This window comes from Octopus bimaculoides, chromosome 20 (genome assembly GCF_046866305.1).
Source record: "Octopus bimaculoides isolate indiv1 chromosome 20, ASM4686630v1, whole genome shotgun sequence".
Classification (NCBI taxonomy): Eukaryota; Metazoa; Mollusca; class Cephalopoda; order Octopoda; family Octopodidae; genus Octopus; species Octopus bimaculoides.
The window spans coordinates 19,169,713-19,191,883 of record NC_142947.1 but is presented as its reverse complement, the minus strand read 5'-3'; the positions used below and the strand labels follow the sequence as shown (position 1 = coordinate 19,191,883).

Genomic DNA, 22,171 nt, shown 5'->3' with positions numbered 1-22,171 from the left:
GTTGAGGTTTTTGAAACAGTCTGGTTGTGATAGGTACTTTTTTTTTTCAAGAAATTTTTCCTCAACTTTGACCGGATTGCAATTGAGTTTGTCAATAGAATATGTGGTTAATTTTTGATGTCCAACAAACAATGTTGTTTTCTCTGCTGAATTCCAACTCAATTTTTCTCGTCTAATTTAATAATTTTCAATTTTCAAAAATTGATGTATAAGCTGGGGCAAAATGAGTAATGAATAATTTCAATAATTTCTTCGCTTTAACTAACATATATCGTGAAGAGAGCCTCTCCAGCAGATTGTGAAAAAACTATAGGGAATATTTTATGTTAAGTTTTCTTTGATTTAGTTAAGTTTCGTTTTCGTATCATTTGCCATTTTTCCATGATCTTTTATTATTCAGAAGCGTAACAAAAATATAAAATATATATTTTAAATTTTCGTTACGCTTCTGAATTTTCTTTTGTCCAAGGATAGATCTCAAGTGTAAATGTAGAGAATTGAAGGGACAAATTTACCTTATCCTGTCTTACTCATTTTGCTCCAGCTAAATTTCTCTTTTATGTACTCTGATAGAACGAAGATAATTTTCTGAAATAGTGTTCAGATTATGTTATAGTATTTTTAATGTATTTAGAGAAGATCATTTGCTTCGCTGATACAGTTTTTGTAAAGTAGCGAACATTTGTAAAAAATATTTTTTTCTCTCAACGCGGTAAATGCAGTAAATCTTACTCGTTGTGCCCCACCTTCAATTATTTTTTTACAGTTTTACCAAATTTAGATGTGTGTATATATATATATATATATACATATACACATATACATATACACATATATATATACATATACGCATACACACATATATATATACATATACACATATATATATATACATATACACATATATATATACATATACACATATATATATATGTATACGCATATATATATACACGCACACACATGTACATATATATATATGCATATATGTGTGCATATATGTGTATTAACACACATATATGTATATATATATATATATACACGTCTGTATGTGTGGGTGTGTGTATAATTTATATATAAAATACACATGCGTGTATGTATGTTTATATTAATATGTATACACACTGGAACATAAACTAGTAACTGGGGAGATGAAATTAAGAACAAAATCTGTATTAAAAGTCTTTAAATGAAAAAATGTGGTAATAAAATTCTATTGTAACAGAAGTAACTATATATGTGAATGTGGAAATATAAGAAAATTTAAAATTTTAGTTATCCAATCTCAGTTGAATTTAAACGAACAAAATTATTTGAAGACATTTGAATTTTTGTCTCGGGCTTTACACTTTTTGTTAAGACAAAACATTTTATATAATCCCTTTGAAAAAGGTATAGTGATATCTTTCTACTTTCACATGCATACGTGTTAATATATATATATATATATATATATATATATAGAGAGAGAGAGAGAGAGAGAGAGAGAGAGAGAGAGAGAGAGAAAGAGATACACATAAATACATTAGAAAAAAATAATCTAGGGTTTTATAGTTTTCCCCTTGAAGTGTATATTATTTTATTTCTTTGATTGATGTCCTAAAGCTGTTCGTTTCGTTACTAATAATCTGATCGAACGAACGAGTAGCTTAAAAGTCTTGTTACTTTGTGTACGAGAGTGTATGTCTGGTTTGAGGTTTGTTAGTTCAAATGTGTTTGATGTCTGTTACTTGCTTTCTGAGATGTCTGTTACTTGTCTGTGCGCGCGCCTGTAATTGCATGATTTTATATACATATATGTGTATGTATGCGTGTATGAACGTGCAGAGTTGTACGTATGGATGGATGTGTGCGTGCGTGCGTGCGCAAAACCCTCCGCACAATTGAAGTAGAAAGCAGTGTTCATTTTTATCTTGTTGCATTTGGTTAAAAAATTAACCATAATTCTCACTTACCTCCTCTGAGTAATGGATAGGTTTAACAGCAATTCATTGATTTTTATGCATGTGTTTATTTGAGATTTCCGTCGGAAAAGCGTCACTTTGAACGGTCATCTCTTCCTAACGACATTAAAACGCGCCTCTCTCCAACGAAGGAAGAAAAAAAAGAAGAGAGAGAGGAAACAGTTTAAATACTGCAAAATATTTCAAGTACCGTACCCTGAGTATTATTCACTGACAATTTCAGACAGATGTACCATAAAGCAAGTTACAACGACAAGTCAGTTGCGATTTTTTTCCTTGTTAATATTTTTAAATCATTGTCTTAGTCTTTCTCTCTCTTTCTTACATATGTGTGTATGTATGTATGTATGTATTATTGTGTGTGTGTGTGTGTGTACGGTATGTATTGTAAGCATGTGTACATTAATTCACATTCATGCATGCACTTTATATATACATTCAGCTGTACAAATGAAATTATATAACATTAATCACCTCTACCTTTTTTACATTTTGACCGCATTTTTTTTTTCCTCTTCTATTACCATTCTTTGTAACCAGGTGAGTGTGTGCGACACGATTTCCAATCCTGATTTTTCTCATTTCAATTCATTTCATTTTATTTACTTCACTTACGTCCCTAGAAGAAAGCATGAAAGTCGTATCATCTTGCTTCAGCTTAAAACCGAGCTGTTTTGTGTCTGACATAAATAAATTTATTCTTTATGTCGGCTGTAATATTTGCCGGAGTCTGCGCCAGCCGTTATTGAAACTTTGGTATCAGTTCAAATCTCTTTGGTTGCTTCATACCTTTCATTCTGTCCAGGATCGATGAATGTTGTTAATTTATTGGCTTGACTCGATTCCTCTCATCCTTTTCCGCTGAAAAGTTGTTTCGATTAAAACACAAAATTATATACATTTTGTCTTTTAATCTACCACGTACACTTTGGCCGTCTCGATTTGTCTTTTTTACATTAAACCATTTTAATTCTTTTTCTTTTGCTATAATGGTTTGTCAATCAAAATGATTTCTTTTAATATTGGTTTCCTCTTTGAAACAGATTTCACATACATTCCTAATGCTCTAATCTAGCTGTTGTTTTTAAGTTTTACACAAAAATTATCGTTGATTATATTTTCTTATAAAGTTTGGATAACGTTTATTAGTTTTTTTGCCATGTTTCTTTAAACTTATAAATAAACGAGTAAAACGTGAGTTCGGAGATTTGGGTTAGGTAATGCGATATTAATAATACCGCACTTATATATATATAATATATATGTCTGTCTTTAGCAATATTAAGAGCAGACAAGCTGTCGCATGTTATCTGTAAAACTATGTAAATAGTACAAGCACGCACTCACGCACCTGGTCTTATTATATTTATTACAGTTTTATGTCTGTCTGTAGGTTGAATAGAGCAGTGGTGGCGACTGTGACTGTCTGTATATTTGTACCGTGAGTCATAATGGGGTCAATCGATATGTATCCTCTCACGTAGTCTAGGACTCACCAAAAGCCCGACCGACCGACTGAACTTGGGGGAAGCGGGAGTTTGTTCGGGTGAAAAATAAATAAATAACGAAGAAGAAAGAAAAAAAAATGGAGTGAATGAAGTAGAGACTGTTATAGTTTTAGTTGTAGGGTAGTAATATTTGGTGGTGAGACGAAAACAGCGATGGAGAAAGATAGTGGGGATCATGCGGTGAGCTTGATATATGTAAGGATGTATCTTTCCCCCCTTGCGTGTCGTATGTAAAAAGGAAGGGACTTGTTAAACAGACTGGTTGAAAAATAAGGTTAATAGAAGGGGATGGGAAACTGTCTGGTACAGAATGGGGTGGTAACAGCTGAGAATAATGCGATTGTGTGTGTGTACACGTGTATAGTGACATATTTATTTTGCAATTTTTATACAATAATGTATTTACATGTGTGTACATTCGCTTACTTATGTATACGTTAATAAAAACAATTTTACTGTTGCTATCCAGAATGGCTAGAACCGTAATAGTTTTAATTACGTGTTTGATAGGAGAGGTAGTGTCGGTGCGGGGCCTATTTCTCATATCTGAGATTGGTGTGTGTGTGTGTGTGTGTCTGTGATTAGTAAGAGTGTTTTTGCTTTTATTTTAATTGTATTACTTTACATTATATGAATACATGTCTTGCCAGTACCGCTGTTTATCAAATCGACGTAGCTCTCAGTCAAATGCGCTCATCGGTCCATACAGCTATCCATCCATCCGTCTGTCTATTTGTCTCTTTTATTTTTGTTTGGGCTGCTCCCCCGTCCCCCGTCCCGTCATTGTTAGTGGGAAGGATAAACTGGGTCATGGAATGGCGGCAGACTTAATCGTCATCCGCTACAACAGACGTACCGGGGCAGCTCGTTGAGGTACTCGCTCTGACTACGGCAATCACTTAGGATATACATGTGGTCCAATTAAAAGAAAGAAATGAAATACGCTAAGGGAAATAACTCAAATGCGTCAATGGCATGAATTTAGGTAATAGGTTCAAGGGGTGATGTGATGAATGACACCAAAAATTTTTCGATTAATTGAAATTTCCCTCTTAGTTGAAGAAAGGAACAGGAAAAAAAAATTCTGGCAATAATTGTTAGCGACATGCTAAGTAAAGGGGAGATAATTTCATAAAACACTTTTCACACTTAGACGAGTTTGATCTTTGCAGACGAGAGGAAAGTTATAGACATGCTTCTCATCAACACAACATAGTCTACTCAAGTCTTGGTTCAACTGAGTGGTCATCAACTCACTGTGCAATTGCAATGCACTGTACTACAAAACACAAATCCATTAACAGACAACATATCTATAATCAGCAGAATTCCACTTGCAAATATACAATTTATTGATGTAAGCAGTATGTATAATATTTCCATCATATTATACTGTACTATGAATATTCTATGTTATAGCACAATGCTAAAATACTCAGACAACATAGACAAGATCTACACCAATCACATTGGCCCTGCTTACAACATCCTTCCGGCCATCATGTTGAACCGTTAATCTCTACACATTTATTTCTCTCTTCAGTTTTTTTCCTCTCAATCCTTTCTGTCGAAGGGCGTAGGCTAGAAATGTCAAAGACTTTTCCAGTCTTCCTGAGCATTAAACTAATACACCTGTTTGTTATTCTTTCACCTGTCTTTGTGTTTTATTTTCTGTAAATTTGAACTATGTATGTGTGTGTAGATTATATATATATATATATATATATATATATATATATATATATATATATATATATATATATATATATTTCTCCTTGTTTCTCTCCTTATTTCTTTCTGTGTTCCCTTCAGTTGACGAGCGTAGCTCGAAACGTCAAAGACTTTCTCTATTCCCGAGCGTTAAACTAATACATCCATTTGGTGTTTAAACCACCTGTCTTCGTCTGTTGTTTTTTTCGTAAATTCTCCCATATATATAAGAGACTATTCTAGAGTACGTTCTGTCTTGTCTTCGAAACGTCTAGATAGAATAGAGACAGCTGATGAAGGGATATTCCAAGTGGCTTTCCGTTTTCCTATGTGTTCGTTCCGTTATCTGTAGTTTATTGTTCTAACGTCCTGTACTCTGATATGCATGTATATACACATGTAGATGTAAGTATGTACATATATGTGTGTACACATGTATATATATTCTTTGTATTATTACATTATTGAACGCACACGTCCTTTTTTGCAAGTAAGTCTACTATTATTCTGACGTGACTATCTTTCTATCTATCTATCTATCTATCTTTCTATCTATTTATCTATCTGTCTTCCTCCATCTTTCTATCTATACCTCTGTCCTGGCCTCTACTTCACTGCTATACCCTTCTGTCCCTTCCTCCTTGTTCCACTTCCTCCCTCCACCATCCTCTCTATCTATTTATCTATCTGTCTTCCTCTATCTTCCTATCTACCCCTATGTCCTGGCCTCTACTTCACTGCTTCTGTCCCTTCCTCCTTGTTCCACTTCCTCCCTCCACCATCCCCTCTGCTCTCGTGTGACCTGTGGTCAACTTTCTTTTCACTCCAGCCGCTGTGAAGGCAAGACGAACTACTAGCGTTCTACCTCAGATTTGCGTTTGGCCGTACGGCTTTTGAATGTTGTTTTCACTGTCCATTTTTTCCTGTCTTGGTTTGTGTTTGCCACCTTGGAATCCTCTGTGTAGTGGGTTGATCCACTACTCAGGAAGAGACTATTCTAGAGTACGTTCTGTCTTGTCTTCGAAACGTCTAGATAGAATAGAGACAGCTGATGAAGGGATATTCCAAGTGGCTTTCCGTTTTCCTATGTGTTCGTTCCGTTGTCTGTAGTTTATTGTTCTAACGTCCTGTACCCTGATATGCATGTATATACACATGTAGATGTAAGTATGTACATATATGTGTGTACACATGTATATATATTCTTTGTATTATATATATATATATATATATATATATATATATATATATATATATATATATATATATATATATATATATATCTATATATATACGTGTGTGTATATGTATGTATGTGTATATATGTATAAATAATTAGATAGATAGAAAAAATGGCAAGTTATAACTGCTGATGTTTACTGGGCTTTAGCTGCCGATAAACTTTCTTCTATCTCTGTGCTTGAAAAATATGTAGAAATTGGTTATTCCTTGCTGCCATGGTAAAATGAACATAAAACAAATGAACAAATGCATATACAACCTCACACAATCACACATCTATCTTATCTGTGTATATATATATATATTTACACACATACACACTTGCCCATATTATTTGTTTGTGCGTGTGAATTTGTGTCTCTTTGTCTTGATGGTGCACAATAGATGATAACTATCATATAAATGGTGCTGTTCATTTCCAATCTTCCATGGAAACATGTTTGGCCATGATGAAAGGCATCTGGGCATAGAAAAATCGGCCACCACAAATTTAGTCTAACCCATACAAGCATGGAGAAATGAATGTTAATACGGTGGTGGTGGTAGTGGTAATGATGATGATGATATATATTTATGTATGTATATGTACATTTAATTTACTACATATATATATATATATATATATTGGTGATTGGCTGTAAAAATCTTGCCTCACTTTTCTGCAGTCTAAGCTATACTAGCATAGAAAAACAGCCATTAAATGAAAAATCACCAATATGTATATATATATATATATATATATATATATATATATATATATATATATACACATACATGTGTGTGTGAATAAGTTTGATTCAACTCCATGCAACTATGTTTGTGGAATGAACCTAGCTCATCAGGTATTTAGAGATCAAGTAATAGGAAATGGAACAAATTCAAGATGGCTTCTAGATTCTAGGCCTCTATCAGTCAACTCAAATCATGTGGTGTTATTGGTTTCGAAGCAATGTGAGATCTTATTTTTGTTCTGAGGTCCATATGATTGGACAGGATAATTGTAGGCAGTGTTACTACTACATCTGGTGACTGCAGTTACTGTTCATTGCATTTACTACAGCATATGGCAGAATGGAGTGTCTTTGCAGGTTAGTAAAAGACAAACACTATAGTGGCAATAGGGAAGTGCACTCCCCAAATCCTTGCAAAATTCAGCTCTGTATAGTGATGACAGCCTTATAATCTCAAGCCATGTGAACCACTATGCCATGGATGAGTTCAGGGAGAATCGGAGAAAGATCTTCAAAGAATTTGGGAGTGGCTGTGTGGTAAGAAGCTTGCTTCTCAACCACATGGTTCCAGGTTCAGTCCGACTACGTTGTACCTTGGGCAAGTCTCTTCTATAGCCTTGGGCTGACCAAAGCCTTGTGAGTGGATTTGGTAGACAGAAACTGAAAGAAGCCTGTCGTATGTATGTATTTGTGCGTTTGTGTTTCTCCCCCTCCCCCACCATCGCTTGACAACTGATGTTGGTGTGTTTACGTCCCCATAACTTAGCAGTTCGGCAAAAAGAGACCAATAGAATAAGTACTAGGTTTACAAAGAATAAGTCCTGGGGTAGATTTGTTTGACTAAAGGCGGTGCTCCAGCATGGCCACAGTCAAATGACTGAAACAAGTAAAAGAATATAAATATCTATAATGGTCACGACTGACTTGACAAGGGCCAACTTCCTGGATGTAACTTAGCCTTGATGATAGGCAAGTACTACCTTCACATGAAGCCAATGAGGGAATTGTGTATTTCTGTAGACCCTCCAGATATACCCTAGCTATAATTAGAAACCTAGTCACAGGTACAAGTACATAAGCGATCTTCAACCGCCCCTTCCTTTTTATATATATATATATATATATGTGTGTGTGTGTATGTATATATATATATATATATATATATATATATATATACACACACATATATGGGGCAAAACAATCGTCATACAAAATAGTTATGCCAATTCCATCTTCTGTTTACTTAACTGATTATATATATACATACACACACACACACACACACACACATATATACACATATATATAAGATGCCCCAAGGAGAAATATCTGGTTCATTCCTCCATTTAATTTAGAAGTTTCAAGCTTCTTGGTGCTACATTATTTACATTTGACAGATATTTGTCCTCATCTTGTTTGTAAATAATGTAGATAATATACATAATTCGTCATCAATTACTGTATTTCTTGGTGCTAATTAAGAAACACTTCCCCAGAACCCCTAAGTATTATAAACTTTTCAACACCTATAATGTCAAAGTCAGTTTCTCTCACTTAAACATCACTACAACAGGTGCAAACACACAATTACACAGTCTCCAATACACACTGCAACCTGGACTTCATAAATCCTAATTGTCCACTGGGAGGCTCCTGCTTCTCAAGGGCTGTGGTCTGTAGAGCCACCTTCACAACATCTGATGGCATTGCAAGACACTACACGGTCATGACAATCAATGATTTCAAGAAAGGTAAACACAGCACATGCACTCTTTCAGGTGCAGGGATAAGGAAGACTCCACCTTCCTGTTCCATTTTGTTTGGAGACTTTGTGACCACCAGAACGGCTTTCCCAACATCAAATGGATTACCATTGACAAGGTCCCTACATAGTCATCTGGAGCTCACAATTGCCAATTCTACCTCTGCTCCACCAACCTTCAGTATCCATCAGCAGGAAAAATGAACTATCTTATTGTTGTAACCAGAGGTATGCCCTGTTAACTTTAAACTACTGGCATCCGATAATCCAGATATACCACCTTTGGCTTACCTGGTTCATACTGAATAGAATGACACTTAAGCCCTGCCACCCTTATAGACTACACCCATCCATACTGACAGCCCAATCTAGCACCACCAAAATTTAATCCAGTGCCACAAATCTGGTTACTCCCATGGAAAGGTTATTGCCATTATAATTAGTGCTCCACTAACCTGCAACAACACCCTGCTCTGCCATGTGTAGCAGCAAATGCAATGAATTGATGTTGATATATAAACAATATTGCAGCCTCCAGACATGGTAGTAACAACTGCCTACCAACATCCTGTCCAACCACATGGACCTGAGATCAAAGATAAGATCTAATAATGCCTCCAAACTACTAACACCAAGTAATCTGAGTTGATCAATAGAAGCCTAAAATCTAGAAGCTATCTTGAATTTGTCTCATTTCTCCTTATTTGATCTCTAAACACCTGACAAGCTAGGTTTATTCTCGGAGCCTATGACACTTTAAGTTGCATGGAACTGAATCAAACTGCTATTAGATAATACATGTAATTCCAACCAAATGTGTAAAGTGTCACTTTCATTCCTTTGTTCAGTTACTTGTAGATATGTATGTATTTTGTGCAAGAGATTTCATTGGTGCAGGCACATGAGGCTGGTAGTTTAGCAAAGAATTACCAAGTGGTCTTAGTGGAAGGCACCTGCAGAAGACAAGAAGATATGGTGAAGGCTGATTTCAGGAGGCTGAATTTTATGAATGAAATAATAAGAGCTTGCAATGAATGGTGTGATGCTTTGTTGGAGAAGGCCCATACAACCCTTATAAAAATAAAAAAAACCCTGTGTAAAGATGGTAAGCGTGAGAATGATATTTGGCTTCAACATATTGGAAATCACCTTTGATTATGGGTACAGTTGTGGTTGTGTAGTTAAGAAGTTCAGTTCCCAACCAAGATTTCATTTCATTATGCCTTGGGTATATCTTTTTTTCTACAGTAACCTCAGGTTGACTAATACCCTGCAAGTTGAATTTGTTAGATGGAAAATTTGTAGAAGTTCATCATGTAATTATATATGTGTATGTATGTGTGTATGTATATGTAATTTATTGATATGTACTGGCAATGATATTGAAAACCAATGCTTTTTGAATTAAGTTATTGCAATGTTTGTTCTGGTTACACTCTTCCATCACAATCACAATGACTGACCCATTGGAAAATTGTAATCAACAACACTGATGTTACAAAATAAGTGTATGTGTGTGTGATTTTGACTTGTATTGAGAGAACATTAATTAGTGAGGTCAGAGATGTCTCCTTTAGGGTAAGGAATTAGATCTTTTTATAAATTAGGTCTTTTCACATCTAGCAATAAAAAAAAATGCTTAAAAAGACACTTCTGTGATGGTGGGCTTTGGTAATCAGGCTGTTATAAATAATAATGTGTGTATATGTTTAATGAGTGCACCATCTTGGATATAAGTAATACTGTAGAATTGAGTAGCTTCTTGCACACTTCAGTCTGGTTCAGACAAAGAAACCCAACTTAATTTATTTTCTTGTCTAAGTGGTGTATACCACCAGAAATTGCTAAACAGAATTTGTTAAGCTTATTTATAAGTACAGTGTGATTTCTCAAGTTTTTTCGACTCTACTTTTATATATAAATATAGTTGTTCTCTTGCAATGTGTAGTATCTGTACTTAAGTTACTATTGAATGAGAGTAGATCTTTTCAAAATTCCTTTTGCTCCATGTTTTGGGATTGTTATATTTTTTATCAAAATTTTAGAAAATTTAGAGTTTAGGTTTAGATTGTAAGTTATAATGACATATTTTCACGTAACTTGAAACACTCTGATTTTTATGAACAAAGACTCAGTTAATTTCAAAGATATTTAATCGTGTTGTGGGTTATTTTGTTAATGAAAATATTACTGGACATTTAGCTTATTATTGAACATTTGACACTTCATAATGTTTGGTGTAATGTATATCAAACTAAAAGAGAAAAACTAATCAAAATCAGTTGTAACAAGATTGAATGCATTACTCCTTTTAGATATATGTCAAGGGTAATGTCTAATTACTGTTATAAATTTGTATATTTCATTAGCATGGATCTCTCAAATATCTTCTACTCGGAGACCTGTTAAGTGGTCTGGTTTACAAAGCAAGCCTTGACATTCCTCAAGGCAAAAAGTACAACATACTAGCTCCAATTTTACAAGTTCTGAGATGTTACCAATGTTACTCATGATTCTTTTTTTCCATGACTTTTCCTTTTGAAACTGTATCTCTTCAGTACCATCATATCCACATTGATCAGACGTTTTTAGCTATTACTTCCAAGAATGGGATGATCCTCTTTTTTTTTTTTATTGAATGAAGTGATTGCCCTTTTTGTCTTGATTACTGTTTACATTTAACTCATACTTCATCTATTCTTTGTCTCAACTGTTCCACTTCTCGCTATCAAATCTGTAGTTATCTCCACAGGTCCTATATTAAAAGTGGAGGTGCAATGGCCCAGTGGTTAGGGCAGTGGACTCGCGGTCATAGGATCGCGGTTTCGATTCCCAGACCGGGCGTTGTGAGTGTTTATTGAGCAAAAACACTTAAATCTCCACGAGGCTCCGGCAGGGGATGGTGGCGAACCCTGCTGTACTCTTTCACCACAACTTTCACTTTTACTTCCTGTTTCTGTTGTGCCTGTAATTCAAAGGGTCAGCCTTGTCACACTGTGTCACGCTGATTATCCCCGAGAACTACGTTAAGGGTACACGTGTCTGTGGAGTGCTCAGCCACTTGCACGTTAATTTCACGAGCAGGCTGTTCCGTTGATCGGATCAACTGGAACCCTCGACGTCGTAAGCGACGGAGTACCACAAACATTTTCTTTCTACATCTTTTCTCAAATTGCACTTGTTCCACTTTTCCAACTGCAGACCTTAAGTAAACCCTTTTACCATCTTGGAATAATAAATAGTCAAAAAATACTTTTAAAACACGATCAAGCCTAAGATTTTCCAAGCGCAAACTTGCAGCGTTGTTATTTCTATTTTATAACAAATTAACTTGTTTTTTCTTTCTTTTTTTTAGGTGATTGGTAGCCAGGTATTCATGTTAGACAGACTGGATTATACCTGGCCTTAAAATGTTGCAAAAACTATTTGGTTTTTTTTTTTTGTAAGTAATATTTCCAACCATTTCAGTTTCTCTCTGTGTACATGTGTGTGTCTATTTGAATCAGTAATTGCCACAATCATTTTTGTCAAATCTGTGTCTGTAATAACTTCTAGTTTTGTTCACAACTTCCCTTCCCTCTCAATCTCTCCTGTCTGTCTGTATGTGTGTATGCATGTATGTATGTATGCATGTATGCATGCATGCATGCATGTTCTCAACACAGCAGTAGCATTCTTTCACTTAACCTCTCATGCAATTCCCTCCTCCTTCCTTCTCTTGCTCTGTATATATATATGTATGTGTTTGTGTATGTATGTATGTACACATGTATCCATATCTCTCAACATGCTCTTTAAATGCATTAAGATATCACTTTTGAAAATTACAAAGAAAAATTCTTTTAACCGAAGTAAATTTATTACAAAATGGAAAGAAAAATGAATCTCCATTCTTTAAATTTCTCTTGAGAAAACCTACAAATTGTTAAATTTTCATTTATCATCTATCACTGTTTTTACTTGAATCTCTTACCCTACTAATGTGTTCACACATGGTCAAGTTGTATATTGTTTTCAGTAGAGTTGAAGATCTATCAAAGATTTTTGTTAGTCGAAGTCAATTTACTATACCAAGAGGCTCGTACAGGCATCCCAATTATAAAAACTTGTTAAATTCACTAAAAATGTTGTATACACACATCGACAGTCAAAAATGTCTGTCTGTGGTTTGTTGTATATAATGTTGTATGTATAATAATAAAAACAGTAAAACACTAATATGTATCTTGATCTGTTAAATGTTTCTTATATTGTTTTACGTAATTCTTTCTCGAACATATATTTCAATGAAACAAAGTATTACTTATTCTGGATATAAAATGACAGGTCATTGAGTTATGATATAAGGTTTATCTTCAAAAGAACTGGAAAAATTTCAGTTGTTGGAATGTAGTCGTCTTCAAAATAATGCAAATTACTTAAAATAGTTTAGATTTAATGCAGAGAAGGATTATTTTAATTTCTAACTTAAGAAAAAAGAAGCATTTTTCATGGCATTTACTAACAAAATAATAATCAAAACTGAAGTTCCCACTCTACCCTCAAGGCTTAGTTAAGGATTTAAATTAACCTTCTGGGAAACTGCTTCAAATTTAAGTAATGCTTTTGAAATATTTGATTTTGTGGATTTTATATGTAAAATACAGAGGTGAGACATGAAGAACTTGAAATGTGCATAATATTCATGGTTTACTAGGACCTTCAGATTAAAGATATTTTATGATTTTTGGTCTAATTATTAGTTTTATTAAATCACGAAAGAGTGTGGCTTATTATCTAGAAAATATTGGTCAGCTTATTTATCTTTTGCTTGCTAATAATCTTTTGAATATTTTTTCATTATTTTAAATCTTTTATGTTCCACTTTGGGCTGTAAATATTAAACTATTTGATGTTCTGTATGAATGTCAAGTTTTGTGTAATTTTGAGCTTGATCTGATTATTCTGTGGGAAGTTTTAGCTGTGTTATTCATAGTGAAAATGTTTAGTTATGTTGCTTTTCTTGGTGTTGTTTTGAATGTTTTCTTTTTATTCTATATTATCTAAATCAACCCATTGCAATTAACAAATCTGATTCTCTAGTAATTGGATATATCCTGAATTCCTTGAAAAAAAACCCAAAAAAAACCGCTTATAAGAAAAATTAAATTTTCAATTTCTTAATGAAAGCTTGTGAGTCTAGGATGATTTCTGTTGGTGCTGCAGTTGTAATTAATACTTTTTCACTATTTCTTGGTTTTAAGGATACGAACTCTATTTTGCAATAAAATGTAGTCAAAGCTACAACTATGGAAAGATGGAAATGCTTTCCTTTATATAAAATGATGTTCAAACACTTGGCCATTCAGTAATGAAAATTTGACAGATATGTTTAATTAACTGCTTGATGTAGACTGGAAACAATATCATTTATAGTCATATATACTTGTAGAAAGATGAAATAATTAAGGAATCAAATATAATCTTAATTTTATAACTTTGTTCAAAATTGTTTTCTGTTGTATTTTAAGATTATTCTTAATATCTGTTCTGTTTTGTTGATTTGATGTTACTAACAATGGAATTTGTGAAGAAATGTAAGCATAATGTTTTTATAGTAACATAAGAAGAGAATAATTATGATAGGAATGAAACCACATGGTTGTAGTTACCTAGAAATTGGTACTGATAGAACTTAATAAATTTGGATAAAAATTACTCCCAACTTGATTTGTAGAGTCCATTTTAATTGCAGTGATTCTAGTAAAAATATCGTTCTGTATATTTTTGTTTTCTTATTAAAATTTTTCATGTCATAAATTATTCAACAAGTTTATAGGTTGCAATGTATCAGCAGAAATAGTACAAAATAAAACAGATTTTGTCATGTTTCAGCTTAAATCTGGGCAATATTTCTTGTAACTACCCTAGTGGAAAACCTGTTTAAAAGTGACAATGGAAGGAAGCTTTTCATGTTTACATCTTTGATGTTAGTGCAAGGGAGTTGATATGGATGAATAAAGATATTCATCATGATAAAGCAACTATGTCACAGTTACTGTACATTCATTATCAAAAATTCAGTGCCTAGCTTAGATATCCATGGAAGGTTTATAATATGCTCTTTGCTTTGATGTTTTCCAAATAGAATTCATGGTAGAGGGTATCCACAAATCACTTTCACTGGCTTGACACCATTTTGAATTTTATTTATTTTCTTGACATTCTTTTCTTTTAGATTTCACATTATCCAAATAATTCACAAGTTTTAATAGTTCATGTTTTTCTTTGTAAGATTAAGATTTTTATCAATTCATTCTCTGCTAGTCATTATTGTGAGTAAACTAATGAAATTTCCAATAAAACACAAATGAAACTATCCTTGATTTAAAGATTAGAATAAATCAATTGCAAATTTCAGAATTTTTATCAACAGAATTCAATTGAATTCTTAAGTGAGGTTAAGTAAAGGATTAGATAGTTTTCCTTCTCCCTTTCAAAGGATTATTTAAGGTCAAAAATGTTCCTGTTTGTGCTATGTGCATTTATTTTTTGTTTTATTGAGTGAATTAGATGTTATCATCCTGTAGATCTTATCTTCCTGTAGATCTTATCTTCCTGTAGATCTTATCTTCCTGTAGATCTTATCTTCCTTTGATTTTCAAGCATCATGTGGTGAGTTAGAGTTCAGTAATATTATTTGTTATTAATCATTAATGATTTAAGGCAGTGAGCTGGCAGAATCATTAAGCGTGTAGGCAAAATGCTTAGTGGCATTTCGTCCGTCTTTACATTTTGAGTTCAAATTCCACCAAAGTCGACTTTGCTTTACATCCTTTTGAAGTTGATATAATAATTACCAGTTGAATACTGGGGTTGATGAATACAGGAGGAGCTAAGTATCAACTTAGCTTCTCCTCCAAAACCACTGGCCTTGTGTCAAAATTTGAAGTCATTATCTATTAATGATTTAATTATAGAAAGAAAGCTTGGATTTAGAGAAAATAACCAGAGGTATTTCAGTGTGATATGTACACACCAGTGATCCTAGAGATATTGGGATTTATTAATTCTGAGCAGAAGTGGATCACCCAGCTGATATTGCATTAATACTTTTGCTGGTGATAGTGACCCACAAAACAATGTACTTGGAAGCAAAGTGTGTTGAGTATGTTCAACTTTTTCCTGAAGAATTTTTTTTTTTTTTCATCAGGATGTGTAATGAGACCATAAGGTATGTGTGTCAGCAAAGCAATGCCACCTTTGTTACATCAATGGAGGAGATAAAGGCATGTCTCTGAGTGGTTTTTCTGAAGCCATTTGTACAGCTTCCAAATTAAACAAATGGAACGTAAATTCATCTCTGAGACATGAAATTCATACCCAAGAATTGATATCTCATAGATATATGTAAAAACATGTACATGTAATCAACTTAGCTATTATTAAACCTATTTGGACAGATAAAAATTGCATGACAACAGGTAAAAATCAACAACAAACATTTACAATGTATACCAGTAATCAATATATTTTGTGAGGAAGTTTCATCCAAATGTTGTTGGCACTCCGTCGCTTACGACGACGAGGGTTCCAGTTGATCCGATCAACGGAACAGCCTGCTCGTGAAATTAACGTGCAAGTGGCTGAGCACTCCACAGACACGTGTACCCTTAACGTAGTTCTCGGGGATATTCAGCGTGACACAGTGTGACAAGGCTGACCCTTTGAATTACAGTCACAACAGAAACAGGAAGTAAGAGTGAGAGAAAGTTGTGGTGAAAGAGTACAGCAGGGTTCGCCACCATCCCCTGCCGGAGCCTCGTGGAGCTTTAGGTGTTTTCACTCAATAAAACACTCACAACGCCCGGTCTGGGAATCGAAACCGCGAGTCCGCTGCCCTAACCACTGGACCATTGCACTTCCACATCCAAATGTATGTCATAGATAAATTCTTTTGCTTTTTATACTGATCTAACTGCATTTCATTAAAATCTCTAGTTTCTAACAGGATTAGGAGTAGATAAAACACTACACACCTTTAAGAGTTAACATATTACCAAAATTCTTCTGAGAGCTTATGCACAGAAGAGGATCAAAAGGTTCTAATTTGTATCTTACTAACACTCAGGTTATACAGATAAATTTAGAGTTCACTTTTTTCAGAATTGATCCACTTGAATATTAAGTAAACAAAATATGTTTCAACCAGCAGGACCCATGAATATTTCACAGAATTAATGGTAAACCTATTGGGTTATTTCTGAAAACTTTATCCAAAAAACCTGAGAGTGTAACCTGTGTTGTGTCTGTATGGAAAGGAATTTGCTCATCTGCTACTCATTGAAAAGTGAACGAAATTGGAGTACGATGGTTACTTAATGCACTTTATATATACACTTTATATAATTTATGCACAATTTTATAGACTTAATACACGGCACTCATAAAATAAATATTTACTCTTATTTTTCCATTTGCCCCATAAACAAATATTAAAAAAATCATGTGCATATGATGCAACCTTTAGTTAAATTGCATATATCTGCCACATAAATAAGCTTGAATATTTCACAGAATTGCATTTATGCACATGCGTTAAGTGATAGGTGATATAAAAAAAATTTAGTTCTTAAAAAAAACTACTATTCACTATCCAATCACCTCCTTCTCCCCACCACCATCATCATCTCTTTCTCTCTCTCTTTTCCTCTTCTCTCTCTCTTCCTCTTCTCTCTCTCTTCCTCTTCTCTCTCTCTTCCTCTTCTCTCTCCCTGTTTTTTTCTTTTTTTCTCTCTCTGTGTCTCTTTCTCTTTTTTCTCTCTCTCTCTGACTTTCTTTAACCTCACCATCAGAACATCATCCCTCTGCTAAAATTATATATTTAACTCTCTTCGTGTACCTTCAACTAACATTTTTGACCATGTAATAAATATTATGCTCTCCCTACCTCACATCATGGATCCTTCTCTCCTTTTTCTTTCTCTTTTTGTCTCTCCTCTTTCTTTCTCCTCTTTCACTTCAAATAATCACATGAAAGCATTACAATTACATTCCCTCTACCTCATGTCATGGATGCTTCTTTCTCCCTCTCTCTTTTTTTCTTTCCCTCTTTTTCCTAGTCATGTGAAAGTGTTACTGATGGGCTAAGTAATGCAATGACAAGCAGAATTATTATAAGATTGTTTCTTAAAACACATGCACACACACACACACTTACTTAAAACTGTTTTCCTTCTGAAAAGATGTATCAGTAAGTCACTAGGGTGATCAGGAGCACCACAATTAGCTTAGAATATATCAAGCTTATTCACTGACTATGGTAAGTCCCAAATCTTTGATCAGTTCACTGATCCCACATCCACAGCTATATAACCATTAGATAGATATTGTATTGATGCCACCTCTCTCTCTCTCCATATATATATATATATATGTGTGTGTGGCAGAAACATTGGCACGCTGGGCGAAATGCTTAGCGGTATTTCGTCTGCCGTTACGTTCTGAGTTCAAATACCACCGAGGTCGACTTTGCCTTTCATCCTTTCGGGGTCGATTAAATAAGTACCAGTTACACACTGCGGTCGATATAATCAACTTAATCCGTTTGTCTGTCCTTGTTTGTCCCCTCTGTGTGTAGCCCCTTGTGGGTAGTAAAGAAATAATATATATATATATCATCATCATCGTTTAACGTCCGCTTTCCATGCTAGCATGGGTTGGACGATTTGACTGAGAACTGGTGAAACCGGATGGCTACACCAGGCTCCAATCTAATTTTGCAGAGTTTCTACAGCTGGATGCCCTTCCTAACGCCAACCACTCAGAGAGTGTAGTGGGTGCTTTTACGTGTCACCCGCACGAGGGCCAGTCAGGCGGTACTGGCAAGTTCCCACATATCTCTTTTATATATGAAACCTCTTTCTTGACTTCCTTAATTTCACTGACCACCTCCACCTTGACTGACTCTTGCAATTACCTCAACTCTAACTTCTCTCACACTTCTTCCTCTACTCCTCATTCCTTTACTGTGTTTGCAATTGAAAACAAAGCTTTGTGACTTGGGGTCAACATACATTCAAGTGATTTACTAGCGTACCTATTCACCTACACTGGACCATGCTGCTCTCACATCCTGCCATTACTCCCCAATAAACTGTCTCCTTTCTGCAAAACCTAACATTCCACCTTTTAGCAGACCATCCTCCATCTCCAAACTAGAACTTATCCCTTTCGGCTTTTGCTTTCTTTAACTTCTCCCCACCCACTGTGCACTAGGCAGATTCTTACTCTGACCTGTTCCTCAACACTCTACTTGTCCATTATTCTTAGCAAACTCAACAACTGAGCTTTACTCAACTGGGATTCTTTCTAGTATCATCTATAGGCTTCAGTACTTCTTCTGCATTGGTCAGATATGTTGCTGACTAACAGATGTATTTGAAAAACAACTTATGAATTGGCTATGTGTTACCACACTTGTTTCACTGTCCACTCAACCAGCACCTAAATGTTGGGTATAGTCATCTTCATCATCATTTTACGTATGTTTTCCATGCTGGCACGGGATAGATGGCTTGACAGGAACTGGCAAGTCAGATGGCTGCAACAAGCCTTGCTGTCTGTTTTGGCATGGTTTCTAAAGCTGGACGTTCCTCCTAATGCCAACCACTTTACAGAGTGTACTGGGTACTAAAAGAAAGTATATGTGTATGTGTGTGTGTGTTTATATATATATATATATATATATATATATATATATATATATATATATATATATATATATAAATGAGAATGTCTGTCTGTCTGTGTGAATCCCTAAAACTCGAGAACTACGCAACCAATTTCATTCAAATTTTACACATGCCTTGCTTAGGGTTCCAGTTGTGTTTTAGTCAAAAAAAATTATTAACTTCTTGCAGAGTTCGAGCACACGGCAACATAATATCTCCTCCACTATTTAAGTATTACGTGTCAAAAGTGAAACAAAAACACTCATGTCAAATACTTTCACTTTAAAAATGAAACTATTCCACTAACTGAAACAATCACATTTCGATACTGTAGTGACAGAGAGAGAAAGAGATAGACAGAGAGAGAGAGAGACAAAGAGAGAGATAGAGAGAGAGAGAGAGAGATGTATATGTATACATATACATGTATATGTACACCATTTCGATACTGTAATGACAGATACTTTCAGAGAGAAAGAGAGAGAGAGAGAGATGTATATGTATACATATAGATGTACACGTATATGTATATATATATATAGATATAGATCTATATGCATACATGTATATGTATACATATGTGTAGATGTATATATATATATATATAGATGTACATGTAATATGTACACATATATACATATATACATGCATACAGATATCTATACATATATACACACATACACATGCACACAAACACACACATTAGTCATTTGTTTTCTTATCCAAAACTACGTCAAAAGTACTGAATGGATCTTTATGAAATTTGGAAATTATATTCTTTGCATAACGGCCATAACTCCCATGAAGATTCATATATTTTTGATGTTGATGAAATTTTAACCCGAACATAACAGATGAGCATTATTTAGAAAATGATGTCACACGTTATCGAGGCTACCATTCTTTCTGGATGTACAAAAGGGGATGACGTCTTTATTCCAAGAATTCCTCTTACTCCATCAGGAGCAGACATTCCTTTTACATTCAGAAGACTACAATTCCCCCTTCGGGTGACTTTTGCCATGTCCATAAACAAATCTCAGGGTCAAACACTGTCTGTAGCTGGTCTTCTCTTGGAAGAGCCCTGCTTCTCACATAGACAACTGTATGTTGGCTGCTCAAGAGTGGGCAGCAAAAAAAAAAACCCTATTTGTATATGCTCCACAAGGGAAAACAAGGAACATAGTTTACAACGAGGTGTTATAATCACAACAGCATGAAAGTATGTACATGATCACCTTCTTTTACGAAACTTCATTGACTTTCATATATTTATACTGATATACATATATATACGTGTGTTTGGGTGCGTGTGTGTATATACATCTCTATATATAAAGATGATGCGTAGTCTAGACGGCGTTTTTAGATTTCATTATTCTCTTTAACCCGGGCAACGCCGGGTATTTCTGCTAGTATATATATAAAAATATGCTAGACCACTGGTTCAAATTGATTAATATCAATTTCTACCCTCATAAATAATTTTTTATATATATATATGTATATATATATACACATGGAAATGGATATGTGGCATTCAATTAAATAATAATAATAAAAAATATATGTGAATTAATGTAGACTTACCTTGTATTCAATATTTCGGAGTTATGACCCAATTTTCAAGAAATTGATGATTGTTGCTGGTGAGCGTTTGTACTTATATTTTTTAAACCTGGTACTTATTCTATCAGCCTCTTTTGGCGAACACTCACACACACGCACATTGGCAACAGTTGTCACTTTCTTGAAAATGGGATCATAACCCTGAAATATTGAATACAAGGTAAGTCTACATTAATTCACATATTTGGTTTCTTGTGATTTACCTTGCATTTACTTTGCATTGTTTTGGCCTTAGCTACGATCCTTTATACAATATACAATTTATATATATATATATATGCATATATGGGTACAGGATGTCACCAACTGTGCAAACAATATGAAATATGTAAATAAACAAGTTAAATATGCAAACAATGAGAGAGAAAAATGGTAAGCAGGACAAGTAAACAGAGAAAGGACCCAATTTGCTGACTTTTCTGGTGGCACACAAGTGTTGAATGGTTGAATAACCAAATCCAAGCTTCTCAGTTAGTTCCTCAAGAGTTACGATGGGATTTTGTTCATCCTGCAAACCCTGGTGTCCAGGGTTTGCAGGACGTCCTTGTCGAGCTCTACAGATCTTCCAGGATGAGGCTCGTCTTCTAAACTGTAGTTTCCAGCTCAGAATTTTTGGAACATCTGTTGACACTGACCTATGCTTATTATCTGATCTCCATATGCTGCATTAATATTCCTCTTTCTCATAAAGCAAAATATGCCAAATATGCTCCTTTGTCACTTCCATTATAACTTTGAAAGAATAACTGTTAAAATCGAACTGCACTCTTCAAAACGTGCACTAAGAATAAGTACAAGGTAAAATTACTACCTGCTTTTATAGCAAGTTGATGCAAGTAGTTTATCCCATCCCCATCCTACCTCAAATATGTCTCGGTCTAACCCATACTAGCATGGAAAAATGAACTTTAAC

General features: G+C 34.5%; 2 long non-coding RNA genes across 15 annotated transcripts in view; one reads left to right on the top strand and one right to left on the bottom strand.

Annotated features, from left to right (window-relative positions):
- Positions 1-5,152, bottom strand: part of LOC106871231 (uncharacterized) — a 47,699-nt gene extending 42,547 nt beyond the window's left edge. Inside the window, exon 1 of one of the 2 annotated variants that reach the window (XR_016237548.1) lies at positions 2,445-5,152. This is a non-coding gene — a long non-coding RNA (uncharacterized LOC106871231). Of the gene's footprint in view, positions 1-1,955; positions 2,090-2,444 lie in introns of those variants that run through there. The other variant, XR_016237547.1, reaches the window with a different exon arrangement.
- LOC106868233 (uncharacterized) overlaps positions 1-22,171 on the top strand; it is a 469,773-nt gene that overhangs the window by 265,540 nt on the left and 182,062 nt on the right. For 11 of the 13 annotated variants that reach the window (XR_016237542.1, XR_016237537.1, XR_016237536.1 and 8 more), the window contains one exon: positions 12,273-12,359. This is a non-coding gene — a long non-coding RNA (uncharacterized LOC106868233). Of the gene's footprint in view, positions 1-1,700; positions 2,221-12,272; positions 12,360-22,171 lie in introns of those variants that run through there. The other 2 variants (XR_016237545.1, XR_016237540.1) reach the window with 2 other exon arrangements.